At 42.7% G+C, this 20,354-nt stretch overlaps 1 protein-coding gene across 3 annotated transcripts in view; it reads right to left on the reverse strand.

Moving 5' to 3' along the window:
- Window positions 1-20,354, reverse strand: part of BBS12 (Bardet-Biedl syndrome 12) — a 79,237-nt gene that overhangs the window by 48,067 nt on the left and 10,816 nt on the right. For 2 of the 3 annotated variants that reach the window (XM_083833776.1, XM_083833774.1), the window contains exons 1-4: window positions 14,673-14,882; window positions 11,464-11,540; window positions 8,244-8,381; window positions 3,318-3,461 (exon numbers count right to left, since the gene is read on the reverse strand). The gene's annotated coding sequence lies outside the window, so the exon portion shown is untranslated. Of the gene's footprint in view, window positions 1-3,317; window positions 3,462-8,243; window positions 8,382-11,463; window positions 11,541-14,672; window positions 14,883-16,222; window positions 17,304-17,843; window positions 20,349-20,354 lie in introns of those variants that run through there. The other variant, XM_083833775.1, reaches the window with a different exon arrangement.

The raw sequence follows: 20,354 nt of genomic DNA on the forward strand, positions 1-20,354 counted from the left end.
ATTACTATGTATAGAAAACATACACAAGTGTTTTCTGATACTTTGCCGAACAGCTTAAACACTGAGTATCAAAACTGATTGCAGAAATCATCCCTGGTACTGCAGGTGACTTAGTGACAGGCATGATTTGGAGCAAAAGGCAGATCTGTAGGAACAAATACTAAAGTAAAACTCCATGTGACAAAAGCAGCAGCAGCACAGCAAACGGCAAAGATCAAGTTACAATCTGAAGTATTGCAGAGTTTTTAATGGAAGTAATTAGCTTGAAATCAAAGTTTCTACCTTAAGCCAGATTATATGTGCAAAGGAAAGGGATTCGTTCGGTTATGCTACAGAACCTTTCCAAACTGCACTGCACTGCTGCTATTCCTTTTACTTAGTAGCTGCAAAATAATTTGTTTTAGGTTATCTAGGACTTAAGTTCACAGAAGAACACATTTAAGTTGACTTCACAGTCATCAAAGTTTAGTGGCTTTATTGAATTCAACTGAGAACTGCATGGAATATCTGAGTCCGAGGCTGATAAGCAAAACTTGACCTTCTACAATACCAGCCAAGTAAAAACCCCTCTTAATGTCACTTCCAGCTGCAGTAGATAGATATCGTTTTTAACGCAATCTTGAACAAGAATTTTTGATGTCTGACAACTTTTTCAATATCCGGGAATTACCCACTGCTGGAAAACTTTCCAGTGGCTGAACGTTGCTTTGGTAGACAAGATTGTCTTTGACGATGGTTAAGGACAAATTTACAAAGTATCTCTCTCTATACTGAGGAGCAAATTTTATCCTCAGAAATTCAAGTGTGTGAGCAAATCAGATTTTGAATAACAATCTACTGTATGGGATTGCAAATTGTAAAATGGTACAAGAGAGAGAAGATCAGCCTACATTTCTATATTATAACTTCATTAAAAGAAGATATTCTTAAAAACTCCCGTTATGCAGTCTTGTTCTTCACTGTTCTTTCTAAAACGCTGCCTTATCACTGTTCACATGCTTGATATTCTCGGTGGTAGCTCCAGCGTCCAGGTTTAGTCATAGCTTATTCATTATTTGATGCTGAAGGGGTACATTTCTAAGCAAAAGACATCGCCTGGGCACCCATAAAAACAAGGTGTGAATGTCCTCATGCTCCCTTAAGCCACAAAACAGCCCAAGTTTGCACTTGCGTTTTGAAAACACTGGCAGTGAACAAATTGACATCAGCATGTGCCCAGTTGCTAGCACTTGTGACCACAATGCCCAGTGAGGCTTCTGGAGATGCAGGTTTTGACACTTGCACATGTAGAGTTGTTTACTGACAGCTTCTGGATATCCCAGCTCTCCAGTTGCTGAGGAAAGGGGCACTGACATGCACATGAGAAACTGCCAACACCCACCAAGAAACTGCAGTGCTCGTGGTGCTGTAGCTGTGACGACTTATGGATGTAAGTGAATCCAGGTTTGGGAAGGGAAGCTGTGGCTTGCCAGTCTGACTGAAGATCTCCCACTATTTCTTTTCAGGCTGAACAATTATTTCTGCTGTTGCTGGTTTTGAACTCAGTGCAGTATATCCAACTCCAATAATGGCAGCAAATTCCCCTGAACAAAACACACCAGTTCTCTCTTCCACGTGACAGATCTTACCCACCACTTTTGCTGCCTTACAGTATAGTAAACACACCTGAAGTTTGCTGTCTAGGCTCACCTTAGCATCTTTTTTCTAAGCTTTGTTGACCTCCACTGAACAGACATGCCGCCTTCTAGCAGTGTTTTGAAAAAATCACTCCACAAGTGGCACAAACACATTTGACTTAGAACACCATTAAGTACAAGCATAGCAGACAGACATACAAAATTACCTGGGAAACTGAAGCTTGGAAATGTGGATGTGGTACTTGGAGAAGCCTGGCGTGTCAATTCCAGGGCGAAATCTCAGCTGCCAGGTTTCCCATCTCACATGCCAATGTCATGCCCCCAAAAAAAGGACTGAGGTGGCACCAAAGGAGTATGTGCATTGTAATGCAAGATATCTAACACATTATTACGCTTCACTGGGATTTACCAGTTCAACATAAGCTAAGTAATAAAATGGCCACAGCTGGTCTAACCAAAGATCCAGTTCCCGACTTTTAATAGCAGTCAAACAGCAGAGGAAGAAGAAGCACAGTACCCGGGTGTGCTGCTGAAGCTACCCAACTCATTTAGCACTGAGATGAACCACAGGTCTCATACCCTCAGCTATCACGGCTCAGCTAAGGGCTGTAACTGCAGACAGTCATCTTGCTGTGCTCTACCTTTTCATGGCAAAACTCAGACATCCAAATTGACCGTACGCAGAGCAATGCTCATGATTAACAGTCACTATCTTATGCATAAGCCTGGCTAAGCATTCATTACATTCTGAAACAGGACTGAGACTGCCATTTCTGCCCCTAAGAGATGGGCATTTACTGGTGTGAGATCTCATAGTCAAAGAACACACTGAAGGCATGAAAGATACTGGTGTGAGATCTCATAGTCAAAGAACACACTGAAGGCATGAAAGATACTGGTGTGAGATCTCATAGTCAAAGAACACACTGAAGGCATGAAAGATACTTATCTTTTTTTTCCCCCATGATATATCCAGCTGGAAATTCAGTTATGGCTAAGGAATGCTAATTTTTTCCCACATGAATACAACTACACTAGCACACTAGGAAGAACGCCTCTGAAAAGCAATTTCCTCAGAACAAAGCACACCAGCTCTCTCTTCTGTGTTACAAATCAAATCTATCACTTTTGCTGTTTTATGCTAAACTTGGTCGATAGGTACTTCAAAAGTGTATCTAACAAAGTGTGCAGACTGGTAAAATTAGGTTAAGAGGCAGTTTGACTGGTTGGCAATCCTTACAAAGTCTGTCTGGGGAAACTGCCAATGCATATGCTTTATGTGTGTTGCAGATCTCTGTACGTTGCTGCTGCCATTGTGCCTCTGCCAACAGAGAAAGTTTGCCCTGTCAGCGGTGCTTTTGGCCACACTTGGTGCTGATTCCTCTTCATATTTCCACCTCCCACCAGCTTCACAAGAATTAATCAAAAGCCATTCATTGAAAGCTTTCACCATACAGCAGTTTTTGATTTCTGCTCCACACAGCCTTCAACAAAGAGTCAAAGAGCAGGACCATTTGACCTCATGTGCCCTTTTTTTTGCCATCTCCCAACACCCACATCAGCACTGCCAAAATTATCACACCTCGTTCATGATAGGTCTTCATGGCAGCTTTTGTTTTGCTAACTTTTGCCACCCTCTTAAACACAGCTCCTCCAGAAGTCACCCAGTGCTGCACTGACCTGCAGGATGAGTGCATGCAGGGAACATGCCCCAGGGGCTGCCAGCTGCAGCAGGGCTCAGGAGGAGCATGGGCCACTTCTCAGCTCCTTTGCAGCGATGCTTGGTTACTTCACAGTCTTTTTGGAATAACTTTGGAAAAACACCTGTTAGGGAAATGCAAAATAAAGAGCATTTAAATACTGCATTTAAAGCTTTTGTTTAAATCCAGTGCCATTTGTTGGGAGCTCAAGGAACTTCCCTCACCCTCCCTGACCAGTCCCCAGGACAGGTCTCCAGAGGGCTCCCGCAGCTCATGCACACCGTTTGACTTCCACCAAAGCTGCTTTGTGGTCCTCCTCTTGGAGGACAGCGAGAGAATATAATAAAAGTAGACCGAAAGCCCATGTGAACAATGTGTGTTTTCACCTGGATTACAAAATGCTTCCCCCCGGTCACTACACAGAAATGGGAACATAACCTCACACCGCACCAGACTTTCGGTCTGATTTCACCAACGCGGTCATGAATTTGGGCGAAGGCAGGGAGAGCGCTGTCCCTGAAACCCCAACATACTGCACGTCAGCCAACAGCCCACCAAATCCTGCACAAACCCTGCTTGCCAAGGGAGTGCCTCACAGAGGCTGCAGAAGCTGGGGACCCAGCCTGAGGGGACTGAAACCCAGCAGTGCCCAGCCGAGGGAGCACCAGCAGCCCGCTGTACCGGGCACAGCTTCTGCACCCCAGGGAATGCACTGGCTCAGATGGTTTCTTTTTATCTGTTTTAGGTAAGTTACCAGTTAGCCTAGCTGCTTGGACTCTCACCAAGGCCTTGCCCTTGGTAGTGCTAAGGCAAAAACTCCTACAGTGTTAAGAAGCATCTCCTTTCACTGGTTTTAATTGTGCTGTATATTTATTGTGTTACTTGTTATAATTTCTTATACATCTACTTAAATTTTCCAAAATAGTCTGTAGTCTCAAATACTATGCTATACGTTCTTGATGATATAAGCAAAAATAGCCTTTAAATTTACCAACAAAATAAAGTCATCTCCCAGAATGAATCAATAAAACCGCTAGGCCATTTTCAAGTAAAGTGATACCGCATTGCCAGAATGACAAGCACAGAAGTGCCTCACAGATAATAAACCAGAACTGAATTTGAGAAACCTCACACAGACTTTCTACAGTGAATCATCTTTTTTTTCTTTTTTTTTTTTTTAGCTGGGGGTTGAAGAAAGGGTGATTCATTCTATTCTGAAGTTGTTTTCTGTTTCAATACAATACAGCTTTGTTTTCTGCAACATCTTTTGAGCAATCTTGGAAGTGCAGAATAATAACCCAGTTATTATTAAATCATCCCCAGCAGAAGACAAAAACAAGTCTAGGGAAAGGAAGAAACATTTTCCCTCTGAGATTTAGGAATAAGTGGAGAATCAACGAGGCAGACGGAGACAGAAAAATGGTCAGTATTAGGTGAGAACTAGAGACATGGGCTTTAAAAACCAGTGAGGCATCTGGGGCCGTTTCCTAGCCATCAGAGGAGTGCGGGGCTGGAGACACAGACACGCCAGACGCGTTGCAGGCACCGGCCGGTGACGCCGCAGCTGCACGGGGCGGCAGGAGCTGGGCCGAGGGGAAAGGAAGCGGTGGATGAGGACGCACCGATACCATCGATGCGGCACGTAACGCTGTGGGAGCACCAAGCCCTGACATGCTCGCAGGGCCGAAGTGAGCAGGAGCATAAACTGCAGGATAAGGAGGAAACAGAAGCTAAAATAACAAGCAGTAAGAGGGATAAGCCAGGTCTGGGAGAGTATCTCTTGCCCAGACGGGGAACCCTGACTTCAAGACTTGTAGCAAGGAAGCTGAAAGAAAACCACAAGCCCGCCAGCATGACTGCAGGCTGGCGCTAGCTGTGACTAATGCCATAGGTATTTTTATCGATGCTAAGAACATGCAGGTCCTGGGTCTTGCAGCAGGAGGTACACACAGGGCAATGAAGCCACGTACCTACGAATCTCTCAGCTATAAAGTCATTAGAAAAATATTGCCTGTACTTTTATTTTTCAGAGCCTTGACTAAACCGACTTATTTGGTGAAATTATCCCGGGAAAACTGTTTGTCAGGAAGGATTTCATGGAGGAGAAAAGGGTGGCTTGGCACCTCCATTGCAGCAGCCATTCCCAAAGGTGCTGGAGAGGATGCCTCCTGGCGAGGGCAAGACAAGCAGGCAGGGGCTGGGTAGGTGCAGGTGCCCAGCCAGGAGCTGCCCCTCTGCCGCTGGGCCCTGACTGCATCCCGCGCTCTGCAACCACCCAGGACTGTCTTTACCCACTTGCAAATCTTAAGAAGAAACCCAAATTTCAAAGAACCTTTTTGGTCATCTAACCCAGGGCTCAGCTCCCCACGGGCAGCTGTCTCCTGCAAGTGCACTGCTGAGTCACAACGCTGTTTTTCCAGACACGAAGGATGTGAGACTCTGCTTCACCTTTTTTCTCTAAGACACCCTCTATAACCTTATCTTCACCCCTACAAACTGCATATTGACGTGACCTGTGCAGTAAGTGTCCTATACCAATCTCAGACCCCTGGGTGTTGTTCTTACCTCAGCTGGTGACATCCAGCATGGACAAGACCACGTTCACAAGCACGAGACACAATCTCAGCCACATGGCTCCCCAGCAAACAACTGCCACCTCACATAACCAGGAGAAGGACATTTACTCTTTGGTGTGGCGGGGAAGATGCCAGAGGGCCCCAGTGCTGCCAGTGTAATGGTAAAAGGGCAAAAAGCAAGAAGTAAAAGAGTCTTCCTCACACAAGCAAGAACAGAAGGAGAGGGAGGAAAACTCAAGGGAATGGAGGTGAGAAGAAAATTCCAAAAACAGATCAAGGTACTTCTTCCTCCTATCAGAAAAGTCCCCCTAGGTCTAACATATAGTTCCTTTCTTTCCCTTTAGCCATTTATAATGTGATCACGTTCACACCTGTGTACCTTGCAGACCCTGGAGAGCAGGGCTGCAGGAGAGGTGTACAGCAGCCTTCCTTTCCTCTGTTAGCATTGGCCCGTGTATGATGTTCCTGCATCTCCTGGAGGGCCGTGAGCCCTGGTTCTTGCTTTAGATTGCCTGTTCTCAGCACCTCTTGTGAATCAACATGAGAAAGAGACACCAAGTATAGATGTGGGGAAGACGAAGTGACCTCTCAGGGCTCCTTCCAGTCCTCTCCTAAGACTATGTCACATCCCCAATATTTCCAATGATGAATCCTTTTTTCTGAACGAGAGTGGCAGCAAAAACGTCCTCATGTGGGACCTAATATTTCTCCTTTTCAACCCACATGTAAGCAACAATCTTAACAACGGGAGGAGTTTGAAGAGTGGCTAGAATGTCATTCAGTTAGTTGCGTTCCTCTTCAAACCTCTCAATGTACAAACTCAGAGAATCACAGAATGTTAGGGATTGGAAGGGACCTTTAAATATCATCTAGTCCAATCCCCCTGCCGGAGCTCAAGCACCTAGATCAGGTCACACTGGAACACGTCCAGGCGGGTTTTGAATCGAGTCCAACTCCTGTCTCCACATAGAACCACCCAAAAATCAAGCTGTAAGCCTGAGAGCACTGTTGAGCTCTCCAACTAGGTACCTGAGGATTACTTAACCAGCGGTGCATGTGGGCTGAGTTTCTTGCACTGATGTGATGTCTACGCGACCACAAGCCAGCTGCTGGGAACCTGGCTCAAGACTGATTTAATTCTAGCACGAAGTAAGCTCCAGCTCAGTTCCACCCACCCTTTGCAGTACAGCACTGCCCACAGGATTGCTGCAGCTCACAGACTCCAAGCCCTGCTTATTCTACTGGGCTGTACATCAAAAGTTAGGGTAACCCCCTCATCAACAGAGTCAGGGCTTCTGGAAAGGAAGCTGTGGGCTACTCTTCTCTACTCTTCTCCTTTTCTATGTCCTAGATTATGTACTTCAGTTAGGTCCAGTCCTCAGTCATGTAACAGATTAAATATTAATGGTTTAAATGTAATGCTGGGGCTTTTATTTTAATTTTTTCACTCGAAGCTCTTGGAAAAAGGAAAAGAAGTCACTTCCCCCTCTGACAGCCCAGGGAAGACAGGAGTGGCACAAAGAGCATGGCCTCTGTAACTGAGTGGCCCATGAGGTGCTAGGGCATAAACCACCAGCACTTAAAAACAGTTTGCACAAGATTTACCTGCTACAGCTTCTTCATTATTTTTAAACCTTTTACTGCTCATTTACTCCTTGTGTGTAATCTATTAGGATTAATTATTGATCTGCTCAGCATTACACTGTGAACGGAGCATACGGAAAAAGCAGCCCAGGAGAACACGGGTGTTTGTGCTGCTGTCCTCCACATTGAGTCACAGCAAATAAAACAATATCTGAAGCCTTGAGTGTAATGACCTTGTTAGCTCCCAGCTGCTCTCACGCACAGCCATGCAGCACATCAGCAACGGTGTAACCAGTGAGGAACAAAACACTATTTAGAACATGGCCACTTGAAAGGGGGAGGTTTCGGGTTATTTGCTTCCCTCCTAGATAATGGTCTATCAAAATATAAACCGCCCCACCCTAGTTTCAGAACACCAACGTGCAGTCCTAAGGTGGGGTAAACCAAGTGCATTCCCTCCCTGCCTTTTTTTAATAAACATTACTATTGATCTCCATTTAAGCAACAGCAGTTAAGCGAAACAAAACAAACAAAAAAACAACGTGAGGAGACCCACCTCAAAGAAAACCTTTCTTGCTATCCACATACAATAAATATAATCTATTTTTACATAAGATAAGGGCATGTTCCTGATATCTGCGTGTAGCTCAGAACCATGAAGTTACACGATGGTGAATGTAACTGCTCGTACTGCTGTCTGTCTGTCTCTCCTTTGGAGAGATGCTCAAGCACCTCTCGTGGCTTACCTGGAGGGGAGCAGACTGCGTTGCACCAAGGGTTTGGACAATGCCTGGCCTGGCAGAGGTCCATGTAAGGCAGCTTCCCTGAGCACCAACTCTTTTTTTCTAAAAGGCCACTGAGCTTACTCTGCATTGCTGCACTCTCTATAAAGAAGCAAAGAAACAAAATGTGGATACACTTCAAAAAACCGTTTGATAGCCTCCACCTCCTTAGATTTCTAAAGCAAGTAAAGTACCTTTCCATGCAAATGGCTGATTGCCACACAAGGCACTCTCCAGAAGAAAGCTCAGCCATTTGTCCAAGTTAAATTAGAGAATGGCCACCTCCTAGAGACTTATCTTGGTTCCTAAATAAATCCATTACATCTTTCCTCTAAGCATTCACATTTCCTTAAATCTCTACCTTTGCAGGAAGGACTAAGCATTGATTTTATGTTTTGTAAAAGGAGTGTGTGGATTTTCAGTTGAAAGACTTTAAGGCATTTCGTTATTTACAAGTAAGAAATAAGATGATACTCTGTGCTTTAATTTACTTCCTACTGTATCCTCTTCATAAAATAAAGGCTATACGCCTTCACAATTTTCCATTTACACGGAATTCTACCAGTTTAATCAAACTGAAACATAAGGTACTGTTATGGTCCTTGTACCTTCAGATTTCCTTACTGATAACCCACATACTATCCGTTAACCCATTGCATCATTCAGAAGAATAAACAACTTGGGCTCATCATACAGGAAGTTGAACAAAAAGGAAATAGAAAATATTAGTTTTCAAATATATATTTTGACCTCTGCACAGCTCAGACTGATACATTTTCACAGATCAAGGCTATCCTTCAGAAGAGCCTACTAGGTTCACTAGAGACAAAAAGCATTTCCTATTTTTATTTTTCGTCTTTGAAAACTTTCACATGTAAGCCATTTTGTTACCCCAGTCCCATCCCTAATAGATGGATCTGGTGGTTAATAAGGGTAGCAAATTCGGACTTCGTATTCTCTCATATCAAGGTACTGAGAACCACTCAGGCTATACCAACATGAGTATGCACTTTTCTACGCATCCTCCTTCTGGTTTAGCCATAGTGCCATATGCATGTGTGTCCTCTTTTCACAGACTGCATGGACTTGGGAAGTTAATTGCTTTAACATTGCTGAGATGATCACGAAGGCATTTTATCAGCTTACAAGGCTGAAACCAACTGAATATGAATTGGGTTTGTATGAATTGGAATAGCGTGGTGTCATCGCAATGTACTTGAAGAGCAGATGTCTTCACCCATAACTCCTCTTTTTTTTGTGCCTTTAAGATTTGGGATGCTGTTACCTCCTATCTCTAAGGGCAGCTTTTTGTGTGGCATTTTCTAATTAACAGGCTATCAATGCACCACAGTTGGCATGGTGTCTGAGCCCTGGGGAAGAGGGACAGCCACAGCATGAAGGCTGGCAGGAAAATCCCTGGTGCTCCCCTGAGCATCAGCTCTCATGCAGAAATGGCTAGAGATATTCCATACCTTCTGACGCCATGCCAGACCATGGCGTGACAGAACCAGGTACTTCTGCAGTGCCAGCGTGAGAATGGAACTCAGCGGCACTTTTCCTTTGTGTTTCCTGTTACGGTCAATGATGAAAAAAAAACCAAACCCTTACCAGATACTAGATGGAAATTTTAACAGCACCAGCCAAGGTGAAATTCCACCTAGATTCCCCAGTCATCGTTCAGGCAGTTTTTTTCTTCGGCAACAGACCACCAGGAAGAAGGATGTGGCATACTTTCTGTACTTAATAGAACTTGCTGATATAGCTATACTGTACCAACAGCAGACAGATAACCCATGGTTCAATTCTTCCAACAGAATGTATTAAAACCTTTTTCTAGGTAGAAAGAGCTGTATTGATAAAGGACATTTTCTGTCGATGTAATTACATCAACACGGGGTGCTGTATCTACTAGAAGTGCCCTCAGCCCTTCCTTATACCTTCCATACTTGTGTTCTAGAAGTTTTATAAGTGATTGCAATACATTTACTGCAACATCTATTTTCCATTACACAAAGTGCATACCACTACTGCTACTATAAAATACTCTAGGAATCAGCTCAAAGCAAGTCATATCTTCTTGAGGCCTGGGACTTTATCCAGGCAGCATACTATGCTCCTAATTGGAGTGGAACAGAGAACTCCCAAAAGGAGCCGTTTGGTAACTCTTCTTCCTGTATTGTTCCTTTTTTTCCCCAGCTAATTGGGAAACGATTTTTTTTCCTTTTTTTCTTTATTTTTAAGTAAGTTTCTGTGGGCTAAGGTGGCTATTGTCCATGCAAAATTGAATTAGGTAATAAAACTCCAAATACATTGTATTTAGCACCGCACCAAAATACCTTATTATTAAAGGTAATGTTAACAGACACATAAACAATTAAGATAGTGTAAACTTCATAACAGAGATTACTTTTTTAATTTCTTCAATGCTTTGCTAGACTTCATTATGGTGTGATTATTTTTCTCAATAATTTACATTGAAATCTAAGAAATAGGATGTCCAGGTTATTTCTAAAGCTGCTTGTGCAATATATCCTACATCGTAAGCAAACCTTCTTGCAAATGTATAAACACTACTTTGGGTTAAGTACTGGTTATTTTGCCATACACATCATTTTGTTCATATTAAAGACTGTTTTTTTTTTCAGGCACATCCATAAACCTTCCATGGGTTTGAATTACATTATTTGAATCCTAAGTTATTGCAAGGCTGCTCATGAGCTCTGACACTGATTGCTGCTGAAGTTACTGCAATAAAGGAATGCAACCAATAGATTAGTTTTGAAATTCTTTCAGGGACTGCCCATCAAGAAATCAAACACAGGCAGCAGATTCATTCTGGGAGCACTTGGTGGACATAGGAGAATTCCTTGACATCTAGAGGGGAGCCACCTAAGCACTGAGCCAGTGAAGCTGCTACTGCAGCCAGTACCACAGCCAGCCCAGACCCTGCTGGGCAGCCAGCCTGCCTGAGGTCCTCTGTGTGCATGCACTTACATGGGGGCATGCTGATACACTTAACTTTGAGCCCACTGAAAACAGCAGTTTTTCTCCTGGGAAAGCCTCAGAAGACCTCACCTTCCCAAATGTCAAAGTCCTACATGCAGTAGCTGATTTATTCTCTGCTTTCTTTCTGTACAGCATTAGCACAAGGAAATAAACACTTGTACTTTGCACACCTGCTCACCTTTTCTGATACATGAGTTTTCCTCAGCTGTAAGATATTTGCCATTCTTGCATGATGCTAAGTGGAAGCACTGGCCCCTGCAAGTAAAACACATGCTTAATGAAATATCGCTCACCACAGCACTGGACACTACGTATTTTTTTAAGTTGCTTTTGCATCTTTCACTCTAACCCTGGTGTAAGTCAGCTACATACGGAGGTGAGAGACAGCAAGAATGTGTAGGAAGTTTTCATCCTCTTTCCGTCACTCAGCAGAAGCATCTACATGGTTAACTTCTGGGGATGTTAACTGTATTTACATTGCTGACACTATTCACAAGTCCACTAGAGAGCAGCTATGCCTCACATTTACTGAGGTGTTTGGTGGTTTTTTTTTTTATTAGTTTCTCTGGCATTTATTGCACTTAACACAAATGACTAATCAGACCTGAAAAGCTTTCTCAGTACTAGACTGAGAACTGATGGAGGGGTGGACTCAGGGTGCTCTGATTCATACCAACGTAATCTCTCTCTCTTACTACCGATCTGGTCTTGTTCATACCAGTGCACAATACCAGTCTTAGAGAAAGCTCGGTCCATATTCTAGCTTGGGATATTTCCTTTATACTGAAGAAATGCAGAGCTGGGTTAGAGGCTTTTCCTCAAGCAAGCCTTGAGAGCCCCATATTGTGGCCTGCCCTGGACTCCTTCAGAAAGGGCAGGAGTACAGATTTTTTGGAAGAAGCCCATGGCAGCCATGGCGCTCGCTGTGCTTCCAGTGCCTAGCCTGGCCTTTCTGATCAGGGGTTAAAACAGGAATCGTTAATAGATAAATAAAGCTCTTATATACCCTTTCCACTGTGCACAAAGAGTGCTGTGCAGGCCCACAGAACTAGTATAGCACAGCAGTCCAAATCAACCTGTATTAGGCCATCTTCCACTAAGCTTACAGATGTTAAATAATACTGAACAATGTTTTGCCTAAGTAAGAAGGTAAGCTTTTATCAAATAAAATATTGGCTTCTCTTGACTATTAATGTTTGAAAGTAAAAAAGTTAAATTTATCTTTCTGTAGACATCAGTGAGCAGGTTAGATCTAAAGACACATCAAATTCCAAAAGGCACACAATTTAATTTCTTCTAAACGAAGAAACAAAAAAAGGAAATAACTACCTGTCATAATAGCTGGCAAGTCCAGATTCCCTAGCCTGGCCTGGTAAGTCAATGAAACGTGCTCTGCCCTTGTTAGAAACAAATAAGCATCACTGAAGTAGAAGGACACTGCCTTTTGTCCAGCCCCCAGACCTAAGCAGATACACATGGGCGGTTAGGGTAAAGGGCCCACACATTCTCCCAGTACAAAGTTTCCCAGTTAACCTTCATGCCTAAAATTGTGAGGGTAAGGACTTATTTCCGAGTTTCTATATGCTGAAGGTGAAGTTTTCCTTGTATACTTAAGCAGTTACTTATTTGTCCTTCATTTTCTGGAGTACTGATTACCCACTGCAGACAACTGTAGCATTGTGCCCCACTTGTGAAAAAAAAAAAAAAAAAGGCAAGCACAGCTATGTTTCAGAGCCACCAGGCATGTGTATTAAATCATAAAGACCTAAGAAAGACAGATAATGACTGGTAAACTGGCTGGTTAGGCTGGTCACCCAAAACAGGGTGAGCATGGGCCCTTTTTGTTTACCAGAAAACACTTGCAGGGGCACAAATCGCACTGCAGTTACTGAGATGATCAAGCAGAAAAAGCTCACTTCAGATTGAAAATTCTGCAACAGACTATGAAGAAAGATTTCTTTCCTAGGTCATAAAAACAATTACAAACAAAACTTCAAAATGAAGTATTATAAACAGAAAACTGAAATGCTCACACAAAAGTGTCAGCATGAAATATTTTGCTGTTTCAATTTATTAGTTTTTACAGAAATTGGAAAAATCAATAAAATCAAAGAGAAAATGCTGAAGTACAGAGGTAAGAGGGAAAACATGTTTTGTTTGATCCTTAAAAGCATCAAACCAGAACTAGCAATAAAGGAGAAATCGAGGCAGGTCAAAGAATGAGTAAGGAGAGTTTCCATGGCATGTGACTATGTCAGAAGGTAAAATAGTTTAATCTTTGGTCAATTAAAGATGATTTAAGTGAAGTGAATGGTGGCTTTTCTCTCAGAAAAACTTAGCATGGCCAACTCAGAAAATGCAGAGTGCAATGGGAAGAAGAGAACCAGGAGGAAAGCTACAGAGCTTACTGCTTTCTGCAGTACGCAGAAATACTCCAAAATAATGTTCATCTTTAATCTTCTCCTGCAGCTCCGCCACAAACAGAAATCTGAAAGAACATCGTCGGACTCCTTTGATCTCCAGTTACTGTGTTGGAAATTGCATCTTTGTCTCCTTTCTTCCTTCAGGCCGTTTCTGACATTCTCATTCGAACATAAGCAAAGAGTTCTCAGCTTTAGTGTTTCCACTTCCCTTCATGTTGTCACCCATTGTGTAGCAACATCAAATACAATTATTTTGCAGACTCTGGAGTTCAATCAATATTTCCTTACTGTGTGGTGCATGACATAGACACACAACTACAGAAGATCAAGGTGGTGTGGCTAACTGTACTGTTGCCTGTGCACTCTCTGACCAGTCTAATGCAAGCTTCCTACTGATTTAAGCTCTTAATGTTTTATTTGCAGAGGGTGTTGAGGCCATGGAAAAGGTTGCCCACAGAGAAGCTGTGGATGCCCCGTCCTTGGAGGTGTTCAAGGCCAGGTTGGACAAGGCCCTGGGCAACCCGATCTAGTGGGTGGTGTCCCTGCCAATGGCCGGGGGATTGGGACTAGATGATCTTTAAGGTCGCTCCCAACCAGAGCTGTTCTATGACTCTGTTTTGGCTGTGGTTGGGCTACAAGTGCATACACAGTTGCTAGAGTGGCTCTGCAAATGACAGCAGTAGGTGAAGGTCTGGCTTGAAGGTAAAGGCTAGTTAGGACACTGTCACATCTACCCTCTCCTTCTCCTGCCTGCTGCTGTCACAGCCCTCCATGCCCAGTGGTGCAGAGACAACGGCCCTCGTAAATCAAATGGCCAGAATGATCAGAGTTAAAATGAGTACCCCGAAAAGGGGGAAGAGGATGACAGAAGAGGTGTAGCCTTCTAGGCTGTGGGGTAACAAAAAATACCCTCAAAAAAATAAAAAAATACAATATGAAGACACCGAGGGGCTTCCACTGTTACCTCAGTCATTTGCCCATGGCCTACAGCAGCGTTCCTCAGCTGGTAAAAGCACATCTCACTGGGAAGGCACCACGGCTGCCGCAGGGTCTCTGTATCCAGACCACTGGGATGGCTGGTCCAGTCTACCAGCTCCCTACCAGAGCACGGCTCATTTTTGGCTGCATCAGTGAGCGAGTTTGTTCCCTGGAAGGCAAACACAAAGCTGGTGGGTGGCTGGCACTGTAAAGAGGGGGAAAAAAAAGCCTCCTGTGGCTTTTGAGCTGGGTCTTCAATACTGGGGGATGCAGTCTGATGAAGGGGAGATGTAAGCTGCTGCTTCTGCTCTGCAGCACCCTACATCCATGACAGTCCCGGGAGGGAGAGGCATGCCTGGTGAAGGTGTGCAGCACTGGTGTATCACTGTCTATCCCTGGCCAGCAACAGGCTCGTAGGGTAGGAGGACAGCAGCCCCAGAGAGGCAAGTGGAAAGGTAGCGTAGTGGCTAAGAAACCACCTAAAAATGCTGCCAACCAAGCATCTGAAGAACTGTAGGCTTGGTTACACAGCAAAAGAGAGAACAGGAATACACAGTTTTTGCTCAAGTTCAATTACGAAGTAGTTGTGTAATCCTTGTGATAATTAGAGGAACAGGATATGGACTGAAAATCCAGATATATGGAGAGGAATAGTGAATCTTAACATATTGCACCTGAGTAAATTTTGGATGCTCAAAAGATGGTTGGTTCTTCCTTGGTTGTCTGCATTTTCCACATTTGAAATAATTATGTGGGAAAATATTTTCAATAGCCTCCACTGATTTGGACTAGTGTCTTCAGTGCATCCTCGTTTTTCTCTCAGTTTCCTGTAAGTTAGTTCAGACAAACAGCACTGTCTGCTCAAGGAACCCCATGTCAAGTGTTAAGTCTGCCCATAAATAACAGGCAAGAAAAACATCATTCATACAGAAAAGTAACTTCAGACTGTAATTTTATTATTTTCCTGTATACTTATCTGCAGCTGTAGCTACAATAATTATTGGCTCAGGTTTCTGGAAAGAAACAAAAGCAGGACAAGACATTTTCCAGTAAACAGCACAATATTAAGAGTAAAAATTTTTTCCCCTGAAAAGGAACAGGTCTATCAGGACCAATGACCAGGACCAATTAAAATCTAAAATCTATTGTTTTCTACTGATGTTTCGATATAGAAATTACTTAAAATTATTACTATGAATCTTGCCGGTCCTCCCTGAAGTGAATTGATAGTGGGTGGTCACACTTTCAATCTCTGCTTACACAGAAGTATTATATAATCTTTGACTAATACTTCCAGACAGATTTTTGTACCCCACAAATGCAGAGTAGTTATTTTTCACCTAGGTATTCTATTTTTTTTTTTACATTTTAGCAAGAAACTTTGTTTTGTACCTTGCATGTTCTTTTTCTTCACATTTGCTTTCTATTCAGAAAATAGTTATTTGATCAGGTTTTTGATCGTTTTAAATACGTTTCCGTAGATTCACTTACCGTGTTTGGGCACAGGGAATGGTGTCTGTGCTTCTGGGAACTTACCTGACAGAGGCAAAACTTGCTGTTAGTCTGTGTGGTTCTGCTGCTCATGGCAGAGAAGGGATCATGATTTGCCAGTATTACAGACTTGGGTATCCATTATTGCCACAGCTCAGCTTTCTGGGGATTTACATGATGGTAGGTGCTCACCAGAGCAGAAGGCAGCAGACAAGGAAGAGACGGGAAACCAGGTGGGTCCATGACTCTCACAAATCCAGTTTGGCAATGCAGACATGGCGCGTTTCTTCTACAACTACACAGCACAGAGAAGCCAAGAAATATGTTTTCCTCTCCTTCGAGTTCCAGCTGTGCATACCTGCTTTGTCCTTTGCACCAGCATTAGCGCATTTCAACTGGCAAAGAACTGAATCAATTCATGGGAATTAGCATTAAACTAAACTAGGAAAGAAAAAAGCACATTAACTGATCTAGTGATGAATTATGTTTGTATGTGTGTGATTTCAACTGCTTCTGCTGCAGATCCATTAGTCTTGCATTTGCCTTGTGTATAAATTTACTAGTGTGTTTAGACCATCTGAAAGCCCACATATATTGCATGTTATCCTAAGTAGTACCAGTACCATGTTTTATTCTAAATTATCTGACTTCCCATAGCTAATTTCTCTATTTATCTTCACACTTGAAAAATACTTTCTTCTCACCCGCAACTCCCTGTATTTAATTTTTATTTCCTTCTTAGACCTTAATCATAATCAAGAATATCTTGATTCTCCTCCCTTTTAAGGTCAAAACAGGTTCACAGCATATCTTAAAACATTTCCATTATTGTTTCCACTGAATGCAGGGAAAATATGTTGACTTCATTAAAAAAAAAGAATAAAATTAAACCAGAGATAATTTTCATAAATTAGATGTACAGATTTCACAGCTCAGAAACAAGGATGTCAAACGTGTCCAGCTTGTATAACCTCCTACACAGAAACCACAAGGTTTCAACGATAAGTCACTGAAACCACAGCATTCAGCTTTTTATCCAAGACTGCCTGTACCGAATGGGTGCTGCTGCTTCAGTGCGATGACTGATCACACAATAGTTTTTCCAAGGTTCGCTTAAGGTGCTGACCTGTGAAAAAAAATGAAACTCATTATGCAAAGCAACTGTGCTGTGTAGCTTTTTACATTTCTTTCTGTGTGCATATGAAAGATATAACTGGGGATGCAGGCACATACATTCATGTCTGTTATATGTCTGGTTATAGATGAAGGCAGAGAGAAAGGCTTATGAAAAAGTTTAGTGAGAGAAGCTTTTTATTTCAGAGATAATGCATTTAAGTTTTATCTGTTAAGGACTGTATGAGGCAGTTAGCCCTGAGCACTCCCTAACCTCCTGTAAATAAATCTGCTATTTCATCGTTTAAGTATGAAGTCATAACAAGGTGCATTATATTCAACAGAGTAATTCATGTATGAGAAATAGGATAGTTAGCATTCTAGACTATATACAGATAATAATTCTATTCTACTCTAGTAATTCTATTCTATATAATTCTAGATCGGTATAGTTGCAACCACATCAGAGACTTTATTGGTATAACTGCCATAGGGAAAAAAAATTAAAAAAATTAGCAAACCAACAATACCTGCCTGAGTGAGAAAATTATACCTGCAAGTTTTAAATAGAGACCAGTCTGCAGAGTTTAAGATTTCCTAAATCCTCTTCCTTGAAATGATTCTGTCAGAAACCATATTTCAGCCACAACTAAAGGACTTAATTCTGTTTGCACTGGCACTGAAGTGCTGTTCCTGGAATGCTGTTGCTCAGTGATACTCACTGGCCCCCTCAGCCTTGTGTGCTAAGGAGGTACTTGTTGCGTAGGCGATCCATGGTTTTGATCAGCAACAGAGCCAGTAGAAGAGGAGTTTCTGACTTCTAGCAACTCACTGCTGTTTGTAAATCTGCCAGTTGTGCTAAGGAGAAAGTAGAATTGATAGTGAAATGATTCTGGTTAAAACAAAGCAAAACAAACTCTCAAGCTGTTTCCGAGCGGGATTTTTAACCTGGATCATTTCATTGATCCAAGCAGCTTTAACAGAGGCTCCTGACAGTGTGATACACTGTGATGCAGAGCCACAACTGTGGTGGTGACCTGGAGTAGCAAGTTCTTTAAATGGCTTTGCAGCTGAAGAAAGCACTTGCATTACTACATCCAGAGATTTACAGAGGTGGCTCTGGCCTCAGCCTTCCCTCTGGCTATGCAGCATGATACTGCAGTGTCTTTTCTGCTGCGGGAGCTGAAGTGTAAATGGCATGTGATGTCTGATCCAGTGGCTCGCAGCACTCATCGCAGTGGTGTACATAGAAGCTGGTCTGCAAGCTGGTACGTGGAGTCACTTCAAGGGAAGGTAGACCACATCCTCCAGTGCATTCTCACGCTGCTGCTCTGCCCTCACCAGATCTTGCTGTACTACAGAAGCGCCCTAGCATGGTATGACATGACAGTTCCTGGGCCTGGGAAACAAAAAACGTGGCAGGAGAACAATGTTAATGAGTTTACAGAACTTTAAACCAGCATTATCATTAAATAATTCTACCAACAACTGAGTATGCACGTAAACTTTTACACATATATGAAGACTGGTTCAATCAAAAGACTGCAATATTTTCGTAATACATGAGAACCAGAAAGTGAAACTAGTTAGAAATAAAAGCAGTACTCAGTCATCTGCTTCTACCAAGACATGCCCAAAGGTAAAGCATAATAAAAAGTGAAAAGCTGCATTTGATTTTAAAGATAACTTAATGTAGAATGTATTTGTAAGGAAGGTAAAATTCAGTGCAGACTTGCTGGAGAGGAGGGGAAAGAGGCCATAGTCCCTCACCATCTGTGCCCCATCGTTTGCTCCAGACCATATAACAGAGGAACAGTTGTACAGCTACAGAGATCCCACACCAGCACAGCAGCCTCACTAAACCTGGAGAGTGACTTCCAAAATAATCAATATCAAGCCTTTAATTTTGATAGTGAAACACAGGCTGTAATGTCATGCTGATCACTATGCAAAGCATGTCAGGCTATAGGAATGTCCAAAAGCCAGCGGAGTAGTTACGCAACTCACAAGTTGCCAGAGACTGCAGCATACTCTGCAACAGACTTGTCCATCTTGAACCTGTAATGGTTTGGTTTTAACTTGTTTGATAGCGCTGATACTGTAACATCAAAGCAACTCTCTTCTAACTTTTGTTCCCTCTCTTCATTAGTGTTAATGAATGAACAAAGGCAGCACTTTGTATTGTGTCATTCTGCTTCCTCCATTCACTGTCCAACAACTGCATATATCTCTTCTGATTTTTCTTTCTGAACATTTTGAATGAACATGACATTTACTTCTGGGTTTCAGTACTACCACATCACTGCTTTTCACACTGCAGGCCATGCTGTCTCTTACTGGAGTTGTCAGGAAATGCGTTACATATAGAGAGCAGTTCTGTGGTAGAAAGATTGCATGCTGCTTGACCACGTTTCCTGAGAAGACCTGCCACCAAGCAGCAGAGCTGGAGGAGAATCCATTGTTGCAATACCAAAGAGGAACACTGACTTTTCTCTTTTTTTGCCTCCACTTCTACTTACACCTGTGTCTTTAAGCCAAAGATCTACCTTCTGCCCTCAAATTGCTAAAGAAACCGTAGAACCTTGACTTCCTGTGAATTGTTGCCTTGTCTTCTGAAACTGGCTGTCCTTTAGTAACGGGCAAAGATTATTAGTAGTACTGTAAATAAAAATGAAATTGCCCTATAAAAGCTGGAATACAGCAGAAGCACAGAAAAAAGCTTTAATCTCTTATCGTTACAAAGATTGAAGTGATAATGCCCCATGCAGGAGTTTTTAGCTGAGATGTGAAAGGACTATATGACGTGGATGCCTGCACTGGCAGAAGACTAGACTCAGTGACCCAGCAAGGCTCCTTCCATCCTACATGCAGAGAAAGGTGTGACCCAGCAGGTGGGAGGCTGCTCCAACATTAAAAGGAAGACTTGCAAGCGTGTGACCACCAAAGGACAGTTCTTCTCAGTATCTCATTCTGTGCATAGCTGGCCCAGGCTTGTCTCGGGCTCTGGATGACAACAGGGTGTCTTCTCGATACAGCTTGTCATTGTTAGTTGATAAGGCTGCAA

This window comes from Anser anser (assembly GCF_964211835.1).
Source record: "Anser anser genome assembly, chromosome: 4".
NCBI classification, from domain to species: Eukaryota; Metazoa; Chordata; class Aves; order Anseriformes; family Anatidae; genus Anser; species Anser anser.